At 42.3% G+C, this 25,962-nt stretch overlaps 1 long non-coding RNA gene across 3 annotated transcripts in view; it reads right to left on the bottom strand.

Annotated features, from left to right (window-relative positions):
• Positions 1–25,962, bottom strand: part of LOC137452445 (uncharacterized) — a 228,550-nt gene that overhangs the window by 144,340 nt on the left and 58,248 nt on the right. The gene's annotated exons all lie outside the window — the stretch shown is intronic.

Raw genomic sequence — 25,962 nt, 5'->3', positions numbered from 1 at the left:
TTCATTTTCTCAGTATCCTAAATCCTAAGGCAGTGTTCAGATTCAACACTTCTTAACAAAGCTTAAGTACTCACTAAATGCAACACATCGCTCTTCCACAAAGGACTTGCTTAAAGACTTATATTAACTTGATGAGGTGTGCATGCATTTATCACCAGCATGCATTTATCACCATTTTAATGATTTGAAAGGATGAGCCACTAAAGTGCTCGAAGTATTTGTGTATCCACATTCACAGCAATTTATTTTGAGCACATTGCACTAAAATGTTGACTTGTGTTTTCTAAAAGCGGAGCATCGCTGCCACTTGTGAGACCTCAATATCTTGAATTTTTCAAATCATTGCTTTCCTAATCAAGTCATAAAGGGACACAAAAGCTCAATTTAATGAAAATAATGCAGAAGCAATTCTTAATATTTTTTTTTTGGTGGTGGTGGTGCAAGGAGAATCGAAGCACATAAAAAGGCAGACTACTTTTAATTCTTGCCCATGGTTTAATTTTTCATCTTGCTTACATTTTCAAAAGAGATTTGCAGCATAGTCTGAGAAAATGTTACAGCCACACTCTTACAGATATGAGACAGCATGAGTAGCTCCTTCCTAGAATTGTTAAATAAGCAACAACTGTCTATTTTTATATATCTTTTTTTTTAATATTGGAAAAAACAAACCAGCAAGACCCAAAGCCAAACAAATGTCAATTAATCTCATTTAGATCTAGGATTTTTATCCACATGAAGTGACAATTTAATTAAATCATACTAGTATTGGAGCACTCTCCCTTTGCCATTGCATTATCCATTTATTTTATCCTACTAGTCTATTTAGCATAGCTGCCCTTAACACTATGTTCCCAGAGAGACCAGCTTAGAAGAAGATTCAGGTCAGACTTCACTGATTAAAATTATTCTATCACATTGGCATAGGGCATCTACATGCAGGAAAGAGCAAGCACTGTTCGAGTCTTTGGAGGTTTCCCTGATGCTATTTTTTCTGATGAGGATGTTAAGATTCCAGGAGAAAAGGCCAAAGGGACCACAAAGTCCCTCCACAGTATTGCTAGAGAAGGGGCTGGAGTTACCAAAGCTACACAGATCCTTCCTCTCACTATACAATTAGGTTACTTTTAGAGTACTTTCTCCAAAACAGGATTTTTTTTCCTTACAAGCTATCAATATAAATTCACGTTACACTAATATAGCAATTTTGTAATCATCATCTGAGAAAGAATGATGCAGCAACAACATTATGATATTTTTTCCTCATTTAGTTTTCCTTAATAGTTCTAATTGCCCAAAAGAAACAAAATTTCCTGAGCAGGACCCATCAGGTTAGACAGATTAGAGTGGTCTTTTACAATGATCTATGCCACAATCACTCACAAGTTAATAAGGATGTGAGCAATGAAACCAGAACTGTACACAGAAATAATAAGGTCCCTAGCAGTAACCTGGCTGACCTAGCTGTATCATTGCCAAACAAAACCAGAAAACTCAATCTGCATTTCTTTCTAAAATAACAAACAATATCCAAATTAAAAGCTGATTTAATTCATTTACAAGAGTCATCAATGAGCTATAATGGCACCACCTCCCCCCTCCTTTTTAATTTTATTCTTTCCATTATCATTATCCCAGGTGGCTTTCAGGAAGTCCCTGCAAACTAGTCACCATTATGAAGATGGCCTATTTTAATCACAGTCCCTTGACAAGAACAGCTAATTATCTAACTTTTTTGTCTGAACTACCAGATGGCTTTAGTTCTATACTTAACTTGCTTTTAGTCTTCAGTAAGGAGTGGCATTTGCATATTAGAAAATGCCTGCGATGACACAGAACAGAAGTAATCCTAGTACCAACAGCAGTACTTCAGATAGCAGAAGAATAGAAACATAGACTGCATTCTTCCACTCAAATAATCAAGCCACTGAAGACAGCAGGCATCTTCCACTTTTTTCTTTTCTTACTGGGACTCTTCAAATGCATGCCAGCTTTCCCTTTGGCTGACAAGCCACCTTTACAGTGCCATCTCTGAAGCAACAGACCTCCTAGTGCTGGGAAGCCTAGCTGAAACCTTGGGGGAAGGTGTGGGGAGAGGTGGTGAGGTTTTCCTTGTTATTCTGTTAGGTTTTCTTCTTTAACAAGCACTCACATCCATTTCAAGGAAAGCAGAAAGAGAGCGCTCTTATGTTGTTCCAGTCAATCTCTTTTATACATTCATGTTCCTTCTCCTCCTGAGCCTCCAGTTTTGGGTGCATCTACACATCTGAGACAGCAGAAACACACCCGTGTTGTGTGCTGTGGTCCTTCGTGCCTCAGTGCTGAGCACTCTGAAAGCATCTAAGCACAGTGTCTGCTTGGGAGTATGCAAACACACAAGCTTGAGGGGAAAGTCTTGCAAGAATCACCAGTGACATTTCAATTAGCAAGTACAGCTTGTGCGTGCTTGCCAGGACATGTACCAAACCAGTCCAATTCCAGCTAGTTCCAGTACCACAAGTGTAGACTGGATTTGAGAGCATCCATTTCCACACTGCAGAGAAGGCAGTGAGGGAATCCAGCCTGATTGCATTGAGGCAGCATTTACCCCTGGTATATGCTAGGAAAACACAGCTGCCTCTGACTAGTGACACTGAAGATCAATAAGTCGAGGTTAAAGACCAGCCAAGTGGAGGAGTTTTGTGCACAGACATAGGACATCACATTTCAGAGAGAAGGAAAAAAACCCACTGGACAGCAAGCATCTCTTTATGAGTCATGCTCACAAAATATTCAGGTATTTTCCTCTTACATCCTTCTCATTGTGCATAAAATTCCACAATTTATTACACATACATACTCTACACTTCCAGTTTGTTGGCGACTGCTGTTTTTTGCCACAGAAGAATTCGTGAAACCAAAAGCAAGTCCATTCCTGTGAATAGCTATAACCACTGAATGGCATTGCAACCTTCACTACAGCAATAATTGAAGAATCCAGACTTGTGAAAATTCCCCATGTCCATAACACAGAAGTTGTGCCTGCATTTCCTTTCTGAAAATAAAAAAACACAAATTAAAAACCTGTTGTCTTGATGCAGAAACAACTGGAAAAGCAGAGAGGGATGAAAGGATTATATTTCATTTCATAAAAGTGTATGACAAGAAAGGGCAAAATAAGATGCCAAATAGCAATTTTTCTTAATTTTTGCCTGCCTGCCTTTAACCAGTCACTCAGTTTTAAGCACCTGCTCTAAAAGCTTTAGGAGAACAAAAAAAAACTACCTCCATAATCAGAAACCCAAATTTTTGTCATATTGACATTAAGAATATTTTACATATGTATACACACACACATATGTATGTATGTATGTATGTATATATACACAAAAAGTTATGCTGGTAGCAGTATCATTTAATAGATCCAGAAGGGAGAAATCTTGTTTTGTTTTTAATATAGCATGCTAATCCCCAAAACCCACTTACTTCAGTGAAGAACTAGAAACAATAACATTGCCATGTTCCTTGGTACCATCACAGCAACGTAAGGATCCCTTAAGAGCTTTCTCAGTTTTACTGCAGTGACTCCGAGGCAGGGCAGGAGGAAAAGGAAGACTGAACACCTGTCACTCCAGAGAGAAAACTGATTTTTGTCAATGTAAAGGCCACCACAGCTTCCATTTTTAAGGTTTCTCCTCTCTGAACATATTAACACAAGGATGCTCAATGATCAGGATCTCAGGTAGTGATAGGACTAGGGGGAATAGAATGAAGCTGAAGGTGGGGAGATTCAGGATGGATGTGAGGAGGAGGTTCTTCACAATGAGAGTGGTGAAGCCCTGGAATGGGTTGTCCAGGGAGGTGGTCGAGGACCTGTCCCTGGAGGTGTTTAAGACCAGGCTGGATGAGGCTCTGGCCAGCCTGATCTAGTGTGGGGTGTCCCTGCCCATGGCAGGGGGGTTGGAACTAGGTGATTCTTGTGGTCCCTTCCAACCCTGACTGATACTGTGATACTACTATGAATTCAAGGAACACCTTTAGACTGACAAACCTGGTAGTTCTCAGTTTAGGTTTCCAAAGCTGCTTTGATGTTCTCATCCCTTAGTGAAAATTATATCAGGTTTCGTTTTCTGCTACTATCATCCAAGTGAAGTCAGTTATTGGGAAAAAATGTTCCAATAGAAATCCAAAACAAATTAAAAAATCCAGCCCTCCTCTTTATGTTTGTTTGAAGGTATTAAGGATTTAAAGAAGCAAACCTTCCCAAATGGAACTGAGATTTACATCCATAGAGTTTTTAACATTAATCTTCCAACAATCAAAGACTATACTATCTATTTGTAGTGATCTAGAGTGTTTTGAGCTGACTTAACAGTCAGTGCTGAGCCTAAGAGGTCTTGGGAAGCTAACTGGAGTAGAATTTTTAATGACAATCTCTAGCTGTATTTCACAAAGCCCTAAAACCTCCTGAAATGGAAAACAACTGTAACTACTGCCAAGAAAACTAAGTTTGCTTTGTTTTTTCCCATGTAGTGCTCTTTAACCTTCAGTTAACCAACTTGGGCACTTAGCAGTTCATAGCAATACAGCATCTACTGCCACTCCTCAGTTTGCTTCATTAAATCAGTGGATAACTACAAATTAGCATTTAAAATGAGGTTTCATAGATTGGTCAGCTTTTGCATAGTCATTTCACCAACCAGCAGTAATATGGGTGTCCTGTCCTTGCAGCCTTAGGCAAGTCCCTTCAGGCTACATCCCATTACCAAGCTCAGCTGCACATCATCTCACCAGAGGAGCTGCTAACTACATCCTCAACACCAGGACAAGACCATTGTTGTCTTTGTCATACATCCTGGTTTCTGAAAATCCAGATGGAGCTCAAAAACACCCCTAAACAGGGTTAAGGCCCTGGGGTGCTCTGCAGCATGTCTCTGATGGCAAACTGAGACACTGCCTCGAAGTCCTGTAACTTTAATTCCCTGGTTAAACAAAAAGCTCCTTAACCGCAAAAACAATGTGAAGTTCACCTTCTTAATGAACATAAAGCAATAATGCCTTCACAGACAGATACTGACAAAGGGTAACGATTTCGAAAGTGTCTCATGTATGCTGAGTCCTTCCAAATAATTCCTCTGTGGGATTTCTGCTTCATGGTGGCTTTGAAAGAAAGCCTTCACTATCCCACAGCATCCCCTTATGCAAATGTGTGCTGCCTGTGGCCATTCTACAATGTGAATCACTTCTGGGGGAGAAGTAACAGGGTGGGATCTCAACAAACCAAGCATAAAATATTATTTTATTCTTTTTTAATAAAGCAAGAAAGCAAACAGATAACATAATTACTGCTAGAAAGCAAACAGATAATACCTAGCTAAGATATTTCAAACTTACCAGATAACACCACTAAAAGCATACAGAAACTACCTCATGTTAACATAAAACATTTTCTTCCTTCCTTCATGAAAGGAGTCAATTAATTGAATGGGACAAGAAATTCCTTCCTTTTATTTTCATCCATCCTTAGTACATATCAGTGCATGATTCTTTAAGTGCCAATAAAGACCTCTGTTCCTGCAGACATCCATAATATTGTGTTAGAATTCTGATTTACAGCATCTAATAAAATTACTAACATGGGTGATATACAACAGAATCACAAGCCCTCCAGACACAGACCAGCCTGGGCAAGTCACATAAGTGAGTTATCTTTAGTACTAGAAGGAACAGATGAGGTAATTCCTTCAATAACTTACAAAAAAAAAAGAGGAAAAAAAAAAATACACAGCCTTAAATCCTAACTCACACTTTATCCCACATAGCAGCAGAAGAGTCTTGCTAATTGGAAACTGCAGAACATATGGACTGGAATACATCCCATCATCCAGCATCTCAAACGACACACATTAAGTCGCTACGTTTTAGCACACTATTTACAATTTGCCTTATGAATATATCACTGTATTTTACATTATTGAAGTGTACGTGTAAAGAAGAGAGGAAGCTTTATGGGTGACAACTAACACAAACATCAAAGACACATAGCTCAGAGAAATCCATTACTATGGTGCCTTTTCATAGAAGCTGAGTATGATCCCCTTTTTATAGAAAACAGATTCAGATTTCTTCCTTTTTTTTTCCCCCTGCCTTCCCATTTCCTGACTGCATCCCTGTGTAAGGAAGCCTGTGGGCCTTTGAAGCCTCCACCCAAAACAAACATGAATCTTTATAATTCTTGCAATCTTCTGCTTTCTGGCCACCCAGTGAGAATCTAACAGGATCCCTTGTGTGAAGGGCCACCACAGAAGAATACTAGCAGGGGAAAGAAGATGAAGTACAAATATAATCATTACATAACTGTTTTTTTTCTAATTAAATATACAGCCACTTTTAATCTAAAAAATATGTTAAGATCTTTATGAACTTTGAAGATCAGGCAATATTCATCAGCTTAGCAGAATGAAACCAAAGCAACCAGAAAAGTTTTTTCCAGTGTTCAGAAAAGAATTTTTTTAATCACACACATCTCAGATAAATGGACAGCACTCTCCCCGTTTTGACACCACTCCTAAAAGGTTATTCCCTGGAAACATACCGGCTTGACACAGCAGTTCCTAAGAATGATCATGTTACCTGCCCAGGGAGGTGCTCAAGTCTCCATCAATGGAGGTGTTTAGGAAGAGACTGGATGGGGCGCTTGGTGCTGTGGTTTAGTTGATTAGATAGTGTTGGATGATAGGTTGGACTCAATGATCTCGAAGGTCTTTCCCAACCTGGTTAATTCTATTCTATTCTATTCTACCCTATTCTACCATGAGCACACTGTTGTACAGAGCAAGTGCCTTGAAAGCACAGAGAAGCAGGACCAAGGAGCACCTATTTTGGGAAGCTCCTCACACCCTGACCCCCATTTCTAGTGCAAGTGGAACAGTAGAGCAAGTGTCATTGTACAAGTGGCAATTCAGTGACAGAAGGATGCTTTTGCCCTGTAACAGAGTATACCTCCCCCCGTCTGTGCACCACCAGGGAGGTGGTGGAGTCGCCGTCATTGGAGGTGTTCAGGAGGAGACTTGATGGGGTGCTTGGTGCCATGGGTTAGCTGTTTGGGTGGGTTGGATTGGTGGGTGGGTTGGATTGGTTGATGGGTTGGACACGATGATCTTGAAGGTCTCTTCCAACCTGGTTTATTCTAAATAGATGGATCTATGACCAACCTACAGCACTCTTAAGCTCACAAACTGGCAATAAAATAAAGATAAGGAAAGCATTGCCCTGCACATATGAACTAAATCTTTTCAGAAAATTAGAAGAGGGCACCTCCTAGATCAAGGCTTTTTAAAAGCATCTTCCTCTTCTAACACCTTCTGATTTGATAGTATCTCTCTGCGGTATGAAATCTTCTAATCTCTGTTTATTTACTGTAGCACCTGCATCCTAGGGCTGGGGTTTTGTTTGTGTTTTGAGAAAAACCCACTACAGAGATACATACTAATCTGTCCTCCAAAGCTAACAGAGCAGTACTTTTGAGAAAGCTGTTGCCTGCTCTCTTTTGCTCAAACCTTGCTACTAGATCTAGGCACGGTCTTGCACGTATTGCTAGAAAAGCAAATCTCTGTCTCATATCTTCAGGTTTAGTGGCAGTATACAGCCCAAAAAGAATTGAAGAAATGTCCATATAGTCTCTCAAGATACAGAAACCCAAGGCTCTTGAACTAGAGGAGAAACAGGCTGTTAGACACACCATATCTACAATGAAACAGTAAGATATGTATATGGAATATAGGTCACATCAAAACTGGGAGAAATCAGTGATGTGAAATATCTGCACAGAAATGAATGGTGTAGTCCAAAAACTTATTTTGCAAGTCAAGGCAATGAATATTTGAGTATCTGATCCACTGTGACAACCCCATGCTCTTTCTTTAAAGTGTGAGAAGAACTATAATAATCATGTAAGAAAATTGCTGGATGTTAAATGAGCCAAAGGTAGAAACTTGTGTGTAAGAAGTGTACTGCAGTGCCCAGACTCAAAGAGCCAACAACATGAGGATTCAGGCTCTCCAAGTCCACTGACAGAAAGAAAACATGCCTCTGCCAAATAAGACCAGGCCCACCCGTACATACTAAGCTCAAAATACCACCTAGAGAAAGAGTCCTTGCAACTAGGTTTGCAACAGGGTGCAGCATTTTATATCCTCAGCTACCATCACTCAGTGGTCACTCACTAGAACTTATTCCTTCATTTACCAATAATATCCAAATGAGTATTACAACACTAAGGCTTGTATGCACTTTAAGAATAAACATATCTGAAACTACATTTCCTGATATTTCCCTTTTTTTTGTTTTTTTAATGAATTTATAGATATTGTAAACAAAGGTCATTGCAACATACAGTAAGTACTCCACTGTGTGAGTAGACATAGCAGTAAGAAAACACTACTGTCATCTTTTTTCCTCTACGTTGTCTACCACTGTCATTCTCATTCTGCAGTGCTCTTGCTTTAAGAGGGTGCTGCTCACGGCTCCCTGATTAGCATATGGAAAGAGGAAAACTTTCCTAAAGCAAATATCTTGCATATGTTAACTGCTGTGAATTTAACAAAAGATACCCAATCGAATTAAAAGGTTTATTAAAACCAGAAACACACACAGCAAGAAGGGGCTATAAACTTAGTCATTTTTCACAACCTCATGCAAAAAAATAAAATAAAATAAACTCCCCAAGCACACACACACAAAACCCTGTACAAACAACGTGGGACTCAGCTTGACCCACTTTGCTGCTGCCTCATCTTCCCTCCATCATGTGAACAGCTGAAGTGAAAATAATCCCTCTTCACTCACTGTGTGTTTTCTGCAAAGCAATGCATTAGCTGAAGAATGCAAATCATCTGAATAAAGATATTTGATGTTCATCTTTCAAATTAAATGTCTTTTCTGCTATTGACTGACTTAGTGCTTGACACTAGTTGCAGAGTGTAGGGAAAATTATCATATGTGTATATAACACACACACTTGTGTGTATATATACACATACATACATGTATATATATATAGACACTTACACACACACACACACCCCATGAATAAGAAAGTCCTTATGGGAGGTTTTGGCTATTTAAAGGCATTCTTCCTCTTACCAGTTAACTGAAATGTACAAGTAACTAACTTGCTCTCAAAACTTCCCTTTATTTGGATATTTGTTTCAAATTCATCAAAAATAACTCACTCAAACAGCAAATCTAAAATAACTAAGCCACCACTTGCAAATACAATCTGGCCATGGTCAAATATTTGGTATTCTTATTTGCAGAAGATCAAAAAGACTTTCAGAGTAAAGCACTTTCTCAAAGGCCCTTGGTGCAAGCTCAATTTATTAAAGCTCATCACTGACAATATTAATATATTCCCTCCTGTGAGATCCATTTCTGTGTTCCCCATAGAAAGTCCATCAGCCTCATAAACAAGCAACCCATATAGGCTTGCTTCCAGCTGCTTGTAGGCAGATGAGACCGAAAGTACTTCCAACCTGGAGGCTGGAACCAGCTGCTGTCTTTAAAAAAAAAAAACAAAAAAAAAGACATTTATTTCATCCTAACATCCTTGTCAATATGATAAAAATAAATGTTCTCACAATTTGAAAAAGCCTTCTCCTTTTCTGAGTCACAGAAAAAGAATTAACCTTTTGTTTGCAGGAAAGCATCCTCCATTCTTAAGTGATCAGAATGGCAATAAAAGAAATTCATAAGCCACCAACAAAATTAATGTGGATTAAATGAGCAGCTCAACAAATGATATTTCCAAATGCCTTCTTGACACAGGAGCTGGCAGGAACTGGTCTGGGTTGCTTAACATTGTGATGTTAAAAGAAAGAAAAAAAAAGAAGAAGAAGAAACCGTCATACTTGAGATTCACAAAATAGCAAACATCTTTGTAAAGTAAACCCATCCATCTTCTGTATCCCCATGCAAGATGTAAAAAGAGACCATATATGGCAAAACCCATTTATTTTGCCCAGGAAAATGTTAATTTCTACACCAGAAGTCACCTAGCAATCCATAAGACACAGGAGAATAAGTACGAATCCAACACCAAAGCACATAAATCATCATTTATGAAAAGAGAAAAAAAAGCAGAGGGATAGAAGTTGCATTAATAGCTCTTGAAAGAGCTACCAGGGACCGCTTCTCCACAGCCCTGATATCCTTGGAAATTCTCCTTCCCACTCACAAATAAGTAGCAGGACTGTAGTACACAACACTTGCTTACTTGGAAGAGGAAGGAGGGAAAAAAAATAATAAGGCAAGCATTCAGCATGTTTTTAGCTGCTTTTCGCATGATTTGATCTCTGGCAAGAAGCCTAACAGCAGCTGCCACAGTGTGTCAGCTCCCCACAGACCTGAAGTGATCTATGGGATCGTGGTTTGGGAATCTTTAGACCAGGTCATTAGGAAAAGCCATTAATAACAGAATTAAGAACCCCAGTCAGCAATGGCACACAGCTTTAAACAAGAATATCCTTTCCAATTAAAGCTATGTTTGCACTCCAGTTCAACACATTTAATAAGGCTCACACAAGAGGGTCCTCAAGAAAAACCATGCACTAAATATTTATTTTAATTTAAATACAGTATGACTCAGTTTTGGGTAGTTCTCGTAGGCTCTGACAGCAATTCCCCACTGGCAGCAAGGTCAGGGTTCAGTGATGAGAATGGCCAAGCCCGGCGGATGGTCCCACCACAGAGGCAGCCAGCACCTCTCCTTCCCACATTGACTCCCTCAGCCCGTGAGAACAGCTTGGGCTGGCCCGGCTTTACGCTAGCTCATGCTCAAATCAGCATAAAATCACCACTGAAAAGGCTGCTCGGTAGTGGGGGGAGCATGATGCCTCTTCCTCCATCCCCCAGGCAAACGCCTCTGCCCTCTCTATATTCCTCACAGCACAGCGACATGCTGCAAGTATGAAGCCTTCTAGATTAATAATGAGAACAGGGCAACTATCTCCCTGGACTGAATCCATTTTATGTGAACTATGAGAACTTGGATTTCTTTCAGTAATGGAAATAAATTAAATGCAAGGAGTAAGAGGAGGTTTTCCACAAGGCTTTTACATCTCCAAGGAAAGAAAGGGGAGCAAAACCACACCAGGCATTTCTGATGCATGTCGTGGGAAAAAATTTCCAAACCCTCTTCAACCTTTTTGCGTTTCTAATATAGCAAACTTAACAGTATCACTCTCACAGATTTTACATACTGTATTCATTGGGCTCTTTTATTATGCTTAGATAACTTTACATGCTTGGCACAGAACAAACATCTTCACCAAGGAAATGCGCACTCAGGTTTGAATGCATACACAGCAATAACGAACACGAACTCTGGGAAAAAGTTGACACGGTTTATGGTCATGGATTTATTAACAAGCTGCTATGCCCCAAAGGTATCAGTGGTATCAGTGTATTAAGCTTAGCCTTAAAAATATTTGGTTAAAATAAATATGGGATATCGACCTTCCTGAAAAATAACACGTTTATTTGAGGCACGGCTAACCTCTGTCCACATGAGAAAGAAGGAGGAACTCACTAAGCGAGCACAAAGATCATTCCCTGGCACATGTGTCTTCTATGATACCACTTCCCTCTTCTTTTCTCTCTGACTGTTTCAGCCCAGGAATTGGCAGGAGTATTCCCTAGCCCTCAAGCAGGCTACCAACTCTGGATGCAAAAGCCTGATGGAAATTGTTTTGATGCCCACTATAATCCATCCAACACCCCTCCACCAGACACACAGTGAGTTCAGCCCTGCAGTAATTAGTAAGGTGCATAGATACACACAATCTGTAGATTAAAAGAATTTAACTCTGGATAATTACATCTATATTACAATCCATATTGGGCAAATTCTTTTTCCCTTTCTGACACTACAATAAGTTGCTTCTTTCACCTTGTTTGATAAATGTTGCCAAAAAAATAAGTGAAATCATTCCCCCCCCCCAATTATTGATATTATTTTCATACATAACAACAACAAAAGATATGAGATCAATTTATTCCAGCCATTGTCTTAGCGAGAAGAGCTGCTAGAAGAGCTGACTGTCAAAAACTATGGCATAAGTCACAATTCTGTGAGATGAATCAAACAGACAATAGTAAATTCAGTGGAGGCCTTAGGATCTCAGAATGGTAAATATTTAAAATCAAGGAAATTAGCGAGGTTGTGCTCAAATAAGTTAGCTCAGACACAGAGATCTCAGTTGAAAGATACAAATGTTATTCACATTCCCATCCCAAGCAGGAAGGGGAGAAAAAAAATAAAAGGAAAGATTGGAGAGTTACTCAGATGAATAAACACTTTAAACAGGATATTGAGAGGAAGTCCAGACTCTACAAAGAATGAAAAGATTAATTAGGAAAGAGGACAATGTCTCAGGGGCAAGAAGTGTTGAAACTGTAAAAAGAGGACAGAAGCTCAGCCAAAGGGAACCCAGCCCAGACAACCAGAAATGAGTTTGCCACACGTACAAGTATGACTTCTGGAATTTCACTTGGCTGTCGCCTGGCTGGGGACAGGAAATGGGGACCACCAGCATTTCAGCACAGGGGCAGCACAACCAAGGGACAGAGACCCTCTCCACAGCCACTCCCAGCCCAGAATAATTAGATTTGTATCTACACAGCCTACTAATTCATCTGAAGCAATTACTTCAGATGTACTTTGCTCCCATTAGGTAAAGAGGGAGGAAAGCCCCGTTGCCCTGGACTGAAGCATGTCACACAGCGCTAAGCAGTCAAGCACAGCAAAGCACTGTAAATGGCACAGACTAATTTAGAGGTGGAGGGGAAAGGTGAAAGACAGCCACTGCCTAACCATTTCCATCATCATACAACAATGTAAGCCAAGGCAGTCAAGCTGAAAGCTTCAGCAGGTCACAGGCTCAGCATGCTGTCTACCAGGCTACTGCTGATGCTTGCAGTGGGCTCTGACAACTCTGAACAAAACAATCTGCTGCATCTTCTCCCACGCATTTCCTGCCAAGCATGAGGCCACAGGGCCCAGAGAAAGTTACTCTAGATAGATTTTTCCATAAATGTAAGCCATAACTTCTCTTCTTCACTGGGTACTATGAAACAAGGGAAACAAAAATGAACTAGTAGCCCCTTTGGTGCAATAGCTTCTTCTGCTAGCTTCACTGTTTTATTATAGTTGCAGTACCCATAACACACATCTCTACACTTCACTCCCTTCATAAGTAAAACTCACCCTCCACCTAACCATGCATGGACAGAAACACATTTCATAGAAGAATTTTGCATTACCAGACTTCATCTACACAGATAGGCAGGAAGTCCTAGAGGCCAAAAACTAGCAGTTAAAGGACAAGTTTGCAAGTGGGCCAGCTGCCTTTTATTCAAGCAATTTTAAACACTTTTGATTCAGTGTTTGAGAATTAAGGTTCTGAACAGTTCATTGTTATTAACTACACCATTCCAGTAATCCTTATCCAGTAATACCTGATGAGCACAACACAAGTCCAACTGCTAGCTGGCAGAAGTTAATATGGAATATCCTTTTTGCCAAGAAGAGTGCTTTTGCAAGTGCTAGTTTGGCCAGGTCAACAGGCCTCCAATTAAAGGACATCAAAACACTTGAGCGTGTCCAGAGAAGGGCAACAAGGCTGGGGAGAGGCCTTGAGCACAAGCCCTATGAGGAGAGGCTGAGGGAGCTGGGATTGTTTAGCCTGGAGAAGAGGAGGCTCAGGGGTGACCTCATTGCCCTCTACAACTACCTGAAAGGTGGTTGTAGCCAGGAAGGGGTTGGCCTCTTCTCCCAAGCAACCAGCACCAGAACAAGGGGACACAGTCTCAAGCTGCGCCAGGGGAGGTTTAGACTCGAGGTGAGGAGGAAGTTCTTCACCGAGCGAGTCATTTGTCATTGGAACGGGTTGCCCAGGGAGGTGGTTGAGTCATCGACCCTGGAGGCATTCAAGGGGAGATTGGACGTGGCACTTGGTGCCATGGTCTAGTCATGGGGTCTGTGTTGATAGGTTGGACTCAATGATCCTCGAGGTCCTTTCCAACCTTAGTGATACTGTGATACTGTGATAAAGAGGTATTTGTTATGTATGGCTACTCAAAACCTTTCAAGGATTAAAATGGAGGCTGTATGTAAAGTCAAAGACCTAAGGAAAGAGGCAAAATTCCCTATTCCAATTCAAAACAAGAATGCATCTCATTTCTTTAATGTATTTAAATTATCTTACATGAATACCTGACTGAAATTAGGCATTGGGGCAGACTTTTCCACACAGAGCACCAGTTCTGGACCTCTCTTCCAGGCTTGGTGCACTGGAGCATGTATTTACTCAAAAATAGCTGCAAAGTTGACATTGATTTCTGGAACCTGAGGGAAGGTTAGTCATTTATTGTTGTTTCATTCTACAGTTATTGATCCGGACATCCATAAGGAGTTATCCAAGTGTCGTTCTTTTTGTTTTCCCATCCTCTTGTACTTCCTCTAAAAGCTAGTGATGTACAACTTATCTACAAAAGTTGGTGAGGGGCTTGGAACACAAGCCCTATGAGGAGAGACTGAGGGAGCTGGGGCTGCTTAGCCTGGAGAGGAGGAGACTCAGGGGTGACCTTATTGCTCTCTACAACTACCTGAAGGGGGGTTGTAAACAGGCAGAGGTTGGTCTCTTCTCCCAGGCAGCCAGCACCAGAACAAGAGGACACAGTCTCAGGCTGCACCAGGGGAAGTTCAGGCTGGAGGTCAGGAGGAAGTTTTACACAGAGAGAGTGATTGCCCACTGGAATGGACTGCCCGGGGAGGTGGTGGAGTCGCCGTCACTGGAGGTGTTCAGGAGGAGACTTGACAGGGTGCTTGGTTACATGGGTTAGTTGATTAGGTGGTGTTGGGTGATAGGTTGGACGCGATGATCTTGAAGGTCTCTTCCAACCTGGTTTATTCTATTCTATTCTATTCTATTCTATTTGAAGGAAAAAGAAGGGAGCAAAAATTCTGCAAAAAGGAGTCCTGCAGAAATATGGACAGTTTGGGTTTTTTTCAAGATTGCTTTTGAATCATCTGAACACAACCCATGTTTTTTCCACTGTTATGAGCAACATCCATCTGTAGACATTTTGGGCTCTCTCCCTGATTTTGCGTTTCCAAATCTAAAAACCAGGGAAAAGCAACTCTCAATCCATGTATCAGACTTGTACTAGACCACTGGTAGCAGGATTTAGTCATGAAACCTGTACGAAATGCAACAGAGAAGTAGATTTAAAATTTCCAGACTCAAGGCTATGCATTTAAATTATTGAACTAAGATGATGATAAACAGTCACATCTAAATAATCCTCAGATATTTCAGCCACTCTAGCAAATATTTGCTGTTTCTGTAAATCTCCTCTCAGCACCTGTCAAGAGTACAGCCAGCAACATGAGGGAATAAATACATTCAGCAGGCACAGATTTCCAATAAATCCACTAAATCTGGGAACTCATTAATTCCCCTCTCCAACTAAGAGAAAAATTTACTAAAATCCTTAATCTCCCATGTGCTGATACAGTACTTCACAGCTCCAAATCACAACAAACTTCCTCCAGTTGCCAGTCCTAAGCTCAGCTGGGAGCACAAGGATAGGAGCAAGGAGCAATAACACACTATACTGAGACCGGAGGCTGATGTTTAAAGACAATGGTCACGACGAAGCAGGAGAAAAAGGAAGAGACATCAAATCAGAGCAGTCACATTTACTGAGGAGTCCACCTCCTTTAGTATTCCCCTCCTAACTATGCTTTTTTGCATGTTTTCCTAGGTTGCATCCTTTTTGGTTTATTTGCTTTCTCCACTACTTACTTACTCCAATGGTATTTTAGCCTCTAAAAAACCCGTAACATTGAAAGGCAATATATTTCTTCAGCTGAGCCCAGCAGTGTCAAAACCCACGCAGGAGACCTGCACTGATATTTTAGAACAAGTCATATTCAACAAAAATCATTAGAAGGAGACACAGATAAAGCCCTACTGGTGTTTACAACCATGTTACATTAATGCAGCTGTGTCTCCTGCACATCCAAAGCCTGATTCCATTTGTACCTACAAGCTGCTATATTGACACAGAGGCAGAGCGCCTGACAGGTCTGCAAACCCCCACAAAGAAAACAAATAAATATATAATTCAAGTAAGCAAGTCCTTGTGTAACAGAAACCTGAAGGCTGCAAATTTGTCTGCTGTAAATCAAAGGCAGTACAGTATGCGTCAGGGTCCCAGCCGCTTGCCTATTTGCATCTTTTCCAGTCATGCTTCCTCATTTTGTGTGACCATCCCACTGCAAATGGCCTTTATGTCTATTAGGCATCTATGCCAAATTGTGTTTGTGGCCTTATCAAAGAAAAACTTTGAGAGGTAGGAGAGTTTAATTATTGGTTATTTGCCTCCAGGACTCAGGGAAGCCTATAGCCAGATTCTCTTCCCTACTCACAGGTTTTCTTGAATGCTTTTGCAAGCCTCTTAAACCAAGGCACTGGAAAAATACTTTAGAAACCCCCAAAGGATGGGGTCACACACCTCAGCAGAGCTTGGGTAGAATTGAAAGGCCTGATGGATGTTCCATGTACCTCCCACCCTGCCCACACTGTGCCTGGAAGCCCACATGTGCTCATGCTTCCACCATTAACTTCCATCCAACACACATTAAGAAGACAAGAGAAATGACCACAGATCCATTGCTGCATGCTGCTGGAAGAAGAAAGGCCCCTTCTTTTTTCCTCCACTGTCTAAAACCTGGGGGTCCTAGCCCTCTTCTCTCCCCTGCCAGCTCCTGCTGCAGGCTCTCCCTGTCCTCCCACCTCCCAGCTGCTGCTCCACAGGACAAAACTCACGAAAGCAGCAGCCTTTTCTCCTGGGTTGCTGCTCCGCACATTTTGCACTGCAAGAAAGCTAGAAGAGGGCATAATAAGCCAAAGCTGCAGGAACACACAGCCAGGAGCAACAAGCTGTAAAACCAGTCAATACGTGCTGTTGAGCCATACCTCGTGCTTCAGGGAAAAATATGGCAGCAATTTGAATCATTTTCACTAAAACAACCACCCTAAAATAAATGTTCAAAAATAATTAAAACTTTTCAAAAGCCCACACAAATAGTCCCACTGACAGGAAATAAGGCTGGGTGTGCACCCAGGACTACCTGCAGTTGACAGTTGCCACAGAAGCCTCTCAGTCCCACACTCCTCCCCTCTCCAAGGGACATCAGACACACAAAAATCTATCAGAGCAGCACTTTCTGATATTGTGCCTCTTTACAGAATAGCACCCAGCATTACCTCAGGGAGAACAAAACAGAACAAAACAAAACAAAACACGGGGGGGAGGGAGGAGAAAAAAAGAAAAAGAAAAAAACAAACAACAACAAAACCACCACAAACAAAAAAACAAAAACCAAAGAACAGTTTATCAGGTCATGACATTCCCTAGGAGGAAGAAAACAAGTTTCTATTACCAAATGAGTTAGGGATTTTAATCCAGTTATGGTTAAACATAAAAATATAGAAACTAGCCTGAGAGGAAGGAACAAAGCCCCTGGGAGAAGCACTTTTTCACTGCATGTCTGGCCTGAATGTAAAACTGGCACCCTAGCAGCCTTACAGCGACTTCACAATCAACCACTGTGATGGCCAGCCCATGTTTGGTAGGAAACAAGCCTCACATAAAATCCTCAAGCTATGTTGGGCCACAGGAAGTTAAAAGACTTAAAGATGAAGCCATGCATTACTGCGATATTACTCAGTGTGCTATTTGTTCCACCTGGTTACCAGCAAGGCAGCAAAAGTTAGAAGTCAATGAACAGTAGCATCCTGTTCTTAAATTTGTAAAAATACATGTATCAGTATTTTTAGCTTGTATATGCAATATATGTATGTACAAACCACTTCTTTCAACAGCTGAGTTTTTATTAATAAGTCTTGTTGCATCGAGCGGAAGCAGTACTATCATTTTGATTGCATCATTTTGCGATAGCAATGTATCAACACTTCTCTCCCCACCCCACCCCCATCCCCCCAAAAAAAAATAAAGGAGAAATTTGAAAAAACATTTACAAATCACAAAAGAAAGACCAAAAGCCTGCAGTTCTGGTTTAGATGGTTGTATACAGTAATTACAACCTCCCAGACTGAAAGCGTTTAAATGTCAATTTGGCAGCAGCTCTTCCAGCACATCTCGTTTATAAGCTTCGACAGGCCAAGTTCTGTAGGTGAGAGATTCGTTGAAATTTTATTCTACTGTTTCTTCCAGCTGGCAATAGGGCCACATGGATGAATTCTCTTTCACATTTATTGGATGTACTTCACTTTTATAAGAGGAAAATACTAGGAAATAAATCAATGGGCCCCTCAGTTTAGGAAAGATGTTGACTTGCTGGAATGTGTCCAGAGAAGGGCAACAAAGTTGGTGAGGGGTTTGGAACACAAGCCCTATGAGGAAAGACTGAGGGAGCTGGGGTTGCTCGGCCTGGAGAAGAGGAGACTCAGGGGTGACCTTATCACTCTCAACAACTACCTGAAGGGAGGTTGTAGACAGGCGGGGGCTGGTCTCTTCTCCCAGGCAACCAGCACCAGAACAAGAGGGGACAGTCTCAAGCTGTGCCAGGGGAGGTTTAGGCTGGATGTTAGGAAGAAATTCTACACAGAGAGAGTGATTGCCCATTGGAATGGGCTGCCCAGGGAGGTGGTGGAGTCACCATCACTGGAGGTGTTTAGGAGGAGACTTGATAGGGTGCTTGGTTGCATGGTTTAGTTGATTAGGTGGTGTTGGATGATGGCTTGGACATGATGATCTTGAAGGTCTCTTCCAACCTATTCTATTCTATTCTATTCCATTATATTCTATTCTATTCTCTAACTAGGAGCTCAGGGCACTCCTAGTTGCTCTTCAGAATTTCCCATGCCAGTGGCAGAAGTGTGTCACGTACACTTGATATATGGCAGAGAAGGAAAACAAACTCAAAAAGCCAACCTCTTTTCACATGTTCATGATAAACACAGGGCAAACAAACAAGACTTCAAACAGAAATTCTGCAGCTAACAATATTTTCACTCAGTCTAAACAGGATCTCCGTGAACTCTTTTACTCTACCTCTACAGACCCTATCTCACTAGGAATATGGCCTTTTTACTAATATTACCAAGAGGACATCAAAAATTTAGTAAGGCATATACATATTACTATATTACTGCTAATTAGAATTGCTGGAGAGGACTGCTGGAGTCTCACAGTTGAAATACTGCAAAATACACAAAAATCTTTATTGCCATGAAGTTTCACCCAACCACAGACATAATTGAACTGGGAAAAAAACATGGATAGACTTACAGAATCAGAACTGAGAATAGTTTCCTCAGCCATTCTCACAGCAAACCTCTCTTTAACATACCTTTGTCAGAATTCTGCCACTTTTGGAAAAATATTCAACTATCATGTAAGTAGAACTTGTCAGGAGAGCACCCTTTGTGTTCCTAGGTAGTAAGAAATGTAAATTCTAATCTGGCAGTCAACACCGGGTCTGCAATACAAAAAACAGGCAGCAGTGCAAAAATGTAGATACCATGGAATGGAATGGAATGGAATGGAATGGAATGGAATGGAATGGAATGGAATGGAATGGAATGGAATGGAATGGAATGGAATGGAATGGAACGGAATGGAACGGAATGGAACGGAACGGACCGGACCGGACCAGACCAGGTTGGAAAAGACCTTTGAGGTCATCAAGTCCAACCCATCATCCAACACCACCTAATCAACTAAACCACGGCTCCAAGCACCCCATCAAGTCTCCTCCTAAACATCCCCAATGATGGCGACTCCACCACCTCCCCGGGCAGCCCACTCCAATGGCCAATCACTCTCTCTATGAAGAATTTCTTCCTAACATCCAGTCTAAACCTCCCCTGGTGCAGCTTGAGACTGTGTCCTCTTGTTCTGGTGCTGGCTGCCTGGGAGAAGAGTCCAGCCCCCACCTGTCTACAACCTCTCTTCAGGTAGTTGTAGAGAGCAATAATGTCTCCCCTGAGCCAAATGACTGTTCTACTTTGGGTTTTGTCACATTAACATTGTCTATGGTCTAGTCATGAGGTCTGTGGTGACAGGTTGGACTCGACAATCCTCAAGGTCTCTTCCAACCTTAGTGACACTGTGAACTCTATAAAAAAAAAATCTTGGAAGTTCCTTTTCTGTGTTGAAGCAGCTTTTAATGCCATCCAGATCTCAAAGAAGATAAGCTACTTTGTGTCACTTTTCCAGTCACTTTAAAGAAAAGAATAACGACCAAAAAGCTGACAAGACGTCTCTGGGTAAGTCATGTACACTCCCACCACACACCGCTTGGAAACACAGCAGTATCTGGCCTTGGAAATACTCATTAGTACTTCACTTAATAGCATTAAAATATGATTTTTTGAAAAAAATAATAATTAAAAAAAAATAATAAATGCAGGGGGAAGAGGGGGAGGAAGGAGAAGAAACAGCTCAATGATGTCATTTAATATAGCAGGCTGCACAACCTTGCCAGAGTCTCAGTCAACGCATGTATCTGAAGATTGCTTATTAACATACACAGACACTCCAATCATCATACAGTTTGTTCTTTTGCCTACAGAGTCAAAGCTTCTCTTTAAAAAAAAAAAAACATAACTGAAGAGCAAAGCTTTCTGGTGAATTTTCCCTACTTCATAGCCAGTTAATTTCCTTCTCCTAGTGAAAGTCTGGTTTTATGCCTGCATGCCAAACATCCTGCTTCAGGCTGTCACGGAGATGGGAAACCTGTGGTTCCTTTCTTCCTATTACAGAGCATAAAACCAGGAAATACATCTGTTATGAATTTTTTTTTTGTTAAGAGTAAAACAAACATTAAAGGCATTGGCAGTGGAGTGGATGGAAATTCTCAAGACTATAATCACACACACATAAGGAAACAAACATTTTAAAAATATATGAAGAGATACAATGCCTTCAAATGTCTCAGGAAACACCGCTCAAAGTAACCACACACAGCTGAGCAGTGTTCAAGGGGAAGAAAAAAATTTCAATTCAGCATATGGTGCAAGTGGGCTCCAGGAAAACACACTTCCCATTTTTGCTGCACACTGCAGACAGGCAGAAACGCTGTAGTCCTAAGGGAGATATGAGCCCATTCTCCCCCTTCCACCCTTCTCTTGGGGGGAGGGAGAGTTCCTCATTATCACACACTCCTACAAATGGTCTTCAAAGGTCATGCAATTTAAAAATAGCCTTTTAAACTATCCTAAAATCAAAAGAGAGTCTTAGCTGTGGCCTGATATGTGCAACTTCTCCATCACTACTCACACGAAAAAACAGCAGCAGCTCTTTCCAAGACCATTGAGAAAAACCCAGTGCAATTTGGAAGTTTATGCCCTGTAGCCTCACTGCGGCAAAAAGCAGCAGAGCGGTGATTCACACTTCAGCTTCTCACATCCTGATACAGAGCCTCTCACTGGGAAAGCTCCCCAGGCATTTTACAGGCAAACTACCAGTACCAATCCCATTCATCACTGAAACCTAGTCCTTTGCAGCAAGACTCAGAAGCTTCTGAGCAATATGGGTGAACATTTTGGAAGAGTTCAGAACAAAAGGCAAGGTGACTACAGCATCACACAGGTGGAACTCAAAGGAGAAATCAAGGAAGCAGCACTGATTGCTCCAACTATGCTTCTCTTCACACACTATGACACAGCTCTGTAAGGGAAGGATGAAAGTATCATGACACACAATAAAATTAGCTTCCTCCTACACAAACAGACAAAAGTAACTTCTTAACGTACAATTAGACTGCACACTTCTCAATTAAAACATGAGGTCAAGAGCTGCAGAGAATCCTCCCAACTACACACGTTACACAGGGCCACAGACCTCTTCAGACTGGAAGACACCTTCAGGAGTTAAGTTCAGCTTCCTGACCAAAGAAGAGCCAGCTGCAGGATTAGTTTGGTCAGGTCTTTATCCAGTTGGGTCTTGAAAACTTCAAATTGTGGAGACAGCTTATTCTCCCTGACCTTGCATAGGCTGAGTTCTGAAGTAATCTTTTACTCTGTCCTTGGCCCTTGCTGAGGCTTCTTGTCTTCCTTGAACTCATCCAAGTGCAGAGGCTTATGAGACCTCATTGATGAAATCAGAGTCACAGAATGCACATGTACTTCACTCTTACCTGTGACCACTTATCAGCAGGTCCACACCTCATTCAGACTTTTACTACCAGTGTAAGTAGTAGAAACTCTTTTTGAGGCACATAACTTCATTTGCACTCACCCATACAAGCTGAGCTTTTGCAACACCAGTCCTGAACACCTGAACAATATTTCTAAATTCCTCTTTTACTGCTTCCTCCTCCCTTTCTATATGGCCTTTTACACTGGAGCTCCATCACATGCTTCCTGCCTAGCCAATCTGATCTCCTGATACACCTACTTGTTTTCCCAAGTGAGGACTGCTCCTACACTTTCAAGATTATCCTTCAAGACCTGTCTAGCTTTCATGAATTCTAGTTCCCTGAATAAGCTGAATGCTGCTTGCCTGAAGTCCAGGGTCTATTACGCTGCTCCTTGCATTTCTCACTTCCCTAAGTACCTTGAACTTTCTACTTCATGGCAGCTACAGCTGAGGTTGCCATTATCACTCTCCCCATCTCTCTTACCTTCTTTGTGACTAGCAGATATGCTCATGTGTCACACTTGACTCCTTCAAGATCTGTATCAAGCATCCTGAAATTCTAAGAAAATGTCCTAGATAAGTCCATGGGACCCGACGGGTTACACCCACGGGTACTGAGAGAACTGGCAGATGAGGTTGCTAAACCCCTCTCTATTATATTTCAAAAGTCCTGGCAGTCTGGTGAAGTCCCCACAGACTGGAAAAGGGGAAACATTGCCCCCATCTTCAAAAAGGGCAAGAAGGAGGAACCAGGGAACTACAGGCCAGTCAGTCTCACCTCTGTGCCTGGAAAGATCATGGAACAGATCCTCCTGGAGTCACTACTCGCTCAAAAGAATAGTGAAGAGGTGATTGGGAACAGTCAGCATGGCTTTGCCAAGGGCAAATCCTGCCTGACCAACCTGGTGGCCTTCTATGAGCAGGTGACAAAATTAATAGACGAGGGGCGAGCAACTGATGTCATTTACCTGGACCTGAGCAAAGCCTTCGACACTGTCCCACACCACATCCTGGTCTCCAAACTGGTGACACATGGGTTTGATTGGTGGACCACTAGATGGATAAGGAACTGGCTTGATGGCCGCACCCAAAGAGTGGCTGTCAATGGCTCCATGTCCCAGTGGAGGCCAGTGACAAGTGGAGTCCCTCAGGGATCAGTCCTGGGACCTGTCTTATTCAACATCTTTGTGGGGGACATGGACAGTGGCATTGAGTGCACCCTCAGCAAGTTTGCTGATGACAGCAAGCTGTGTGGTGCAGCAGACACGCTGGAGGGAAGGGAGGCCATCCAGAGGGACCTTGACAGGCTGGAGAGGTGGGCACAGGCCAACCTCATGAAGTTCAATAAGAGCAAGTGCAGGGTCCTGCATCTGGGTCGAGGCAATCCCAGGCACAAATACAGGCTGGGCAGTGACTGGCTGGAGGGTAGCCCTGAGGAGAGAGACTTGGGGGTGCTGGTGGACAAAAAGCTCAACATGAGCTCTCAGTGTGCACTTGCAGCCCGCAAAGCCAATCAGATCCTGGGCTGCATAGGGAGAAGTGTGGCTAGCAGGTCGAGGGAGGTGATCCTCCCCCTCTACTCAGCCCTGGTGAGACCCCACCTGGAGTACTGTGTCCAGTTCTGGAGCCCCTATTACAAGAGGGATGTGGAGGTGCTGGAACGTGTCCAGAGAAGGGCCACGAGGATGATCAGAGGGCTGGAGCACCTCTCCTATGAGGACAGACTGAAGGAGTTGGGGCTGTACAGTCTGCAGAAGAGAAGGCTCCGAGGAGACCTAATTGTCGCCTTCCAGTATCTGAAGGGGGCCTACAGGAAGGCTGGGGAAGGACTTCTCAGGATATCAGGTAGTGATAGGACTAGGGGGAATGGAATGAAGCTGGAGGTGGGGAGATTCAGGCTAGATGTGAGGAGGAGGTTCTTCACCATGAGAGTGGTGAAACCCTGGAATGGGTTGTCCAGGGAGGTGGTCGAGGCCCCATCCCTGGGGGTGTTTAAGAGCAGGCTGGATGAGGCTCTGTCCAGCCTGATCTAGTGTGGGGTGTCCCTGCCCATGGCAGGGGGGTTGGAACTAGATGATCCTTGTGGTCCCTTCCAACCCTGAATGAAACTATGAAACTATGAATAATTTGACATCTGTTGGAAGAGTGACATGGTTGGATGCAAACACCTTCAAGTCATCCACAATAACCACAAGCTGTAAAGCCAGAAACTTCCTAAAATTGTCAAAAAAACCCTTTGTTCCATCATCATCATGTGATAAGAAACTGCCCTCGTGACATCCCCTCTACTTGCCTATGCCAGATCATGACCAACAAGCAACCCACCTGCCTGTTGTTTGCCCCACAGAAGAGAGGAGGACATTCAAACTGTTACTTAGGGGAAAGCTCCCTCAATCCCCCCCTTTCTATCTGTTCTGAAGAGCCTACATTGTTCTACTACAGCACTACAGCCTGCATGCTGTCCCACCATCCTGCACTTACTCCAGCAGTCACAACCATTACTGCACATGAAGTGCTAGCTCCTTGTTTCTCAGGCTGCATGTGTTTATGCATGCTCTGGAGGTTAACGCTTCTTTTTCTTACACGAACACTCCCCTTACTAGGCTGTCCAGCTTGCTGGACAGCATGCTTTCATCCCACATTGTCAGGTGGAAACACAACACCAACTGACCACAAGAAACTTATTGCCTTACAGACAGGGCAGCAAGCACTCCCTGCCCCAGAGCATCAGCAGAGCAAACTCCTTAAGGAAACATGCAGGCACGGGAGATGAAGGCAAACAGGAAATTTGTAGCAGTGAAACCACATTTCCAAACACCAGCCTAGTGCCTTAACCACAACATTGTTCTTCCTTCTTCTGACATAACTGTCTATCAATTTGTGATAACACATCATAGTTTTGAGAGGGCTGAGGAGCATTTGCAATCCCAGTTTCTAACTGAGCTTTGCTGTGCCTGCTTCAGACCCTTCTGGTCACCTCATGTAACATTCAGCACATACCTGGCTGTGGTGTCTGGTTGGTGACCAAAAGTGGCAGAGCGCACACATTGCACATCATACACTGTGAAACACTCCTTGTAGGGGACGCTCCTAGCAATCCCACTGTTTCAATGTGAGAAACCCACAGCACTTGAAGAGGATGAGCTACCAACTCACAGGCACAGCACCCACTGCAGCAACCTGTATTTTCAGAATTTTTGGTGTGCTCTCACTTTAACAGCTGCAGGCTTTAATACCTCTCCTGCCCTCCTCTTCCACTCTTGCTTGTTACCATTTGCCAGACCAGCAAGCCAAGCCCTGGAAGCAGCTGCATGTACACGTCATCACCACCAGCTGCTGTCAGGCGCATTCACAAGCTCTGAGCTCTGTAGTGATCATAGGAGAGAGGTGCAATAACCGCCATCACCTAGCAGCTTTTAAGTCTGCATTAGAAGGTTGACGTTCCCAGGTGTGATACCCTCACCAAAGCCATTGCCTCAAGTTGGGGCAGGTAGAATGTGCTGACAACTTCACTGAAGAGCAACACATTAAGATGCGAGGCTCTGCTCTTGATTCTTCATACATCTCTTACTGCATACAAATTAATAACCACTTAGGAAGTCACTTTTGCTAGAACATTTTAAAAAGAGAAAAACAAAGCAAAAAAGAAAACCAACACACACACCTCTGCATTAAATTTCCCATTTACAGAGGGTGTGTTGACATTGTCACCTTATTAAGAGCATAAAAACAGATTCCTTCAATCTGGTT

The sequence above is a fragment of the Melanerpes formicivorus genome, unplaced genomic scaffold (genome assembly GCF_026170545.1).
Source record: "Melanerpes formicivorus ecotype bairdi unplaced genomic scaffold, bMelFor1.0.p_v2 SCAF_53, whole genome shotgun sequence".
In the NCBI taxonomy this organism is placed as follows: Eukaryota; Metazoa; Chordata; class Aves; order Piciformes; family Picidae; genus Melanerpes; species Melanerpes formicivorus.
This window is presented reverse-complemented; position numbering and strand designations above follow the sequence as displayed.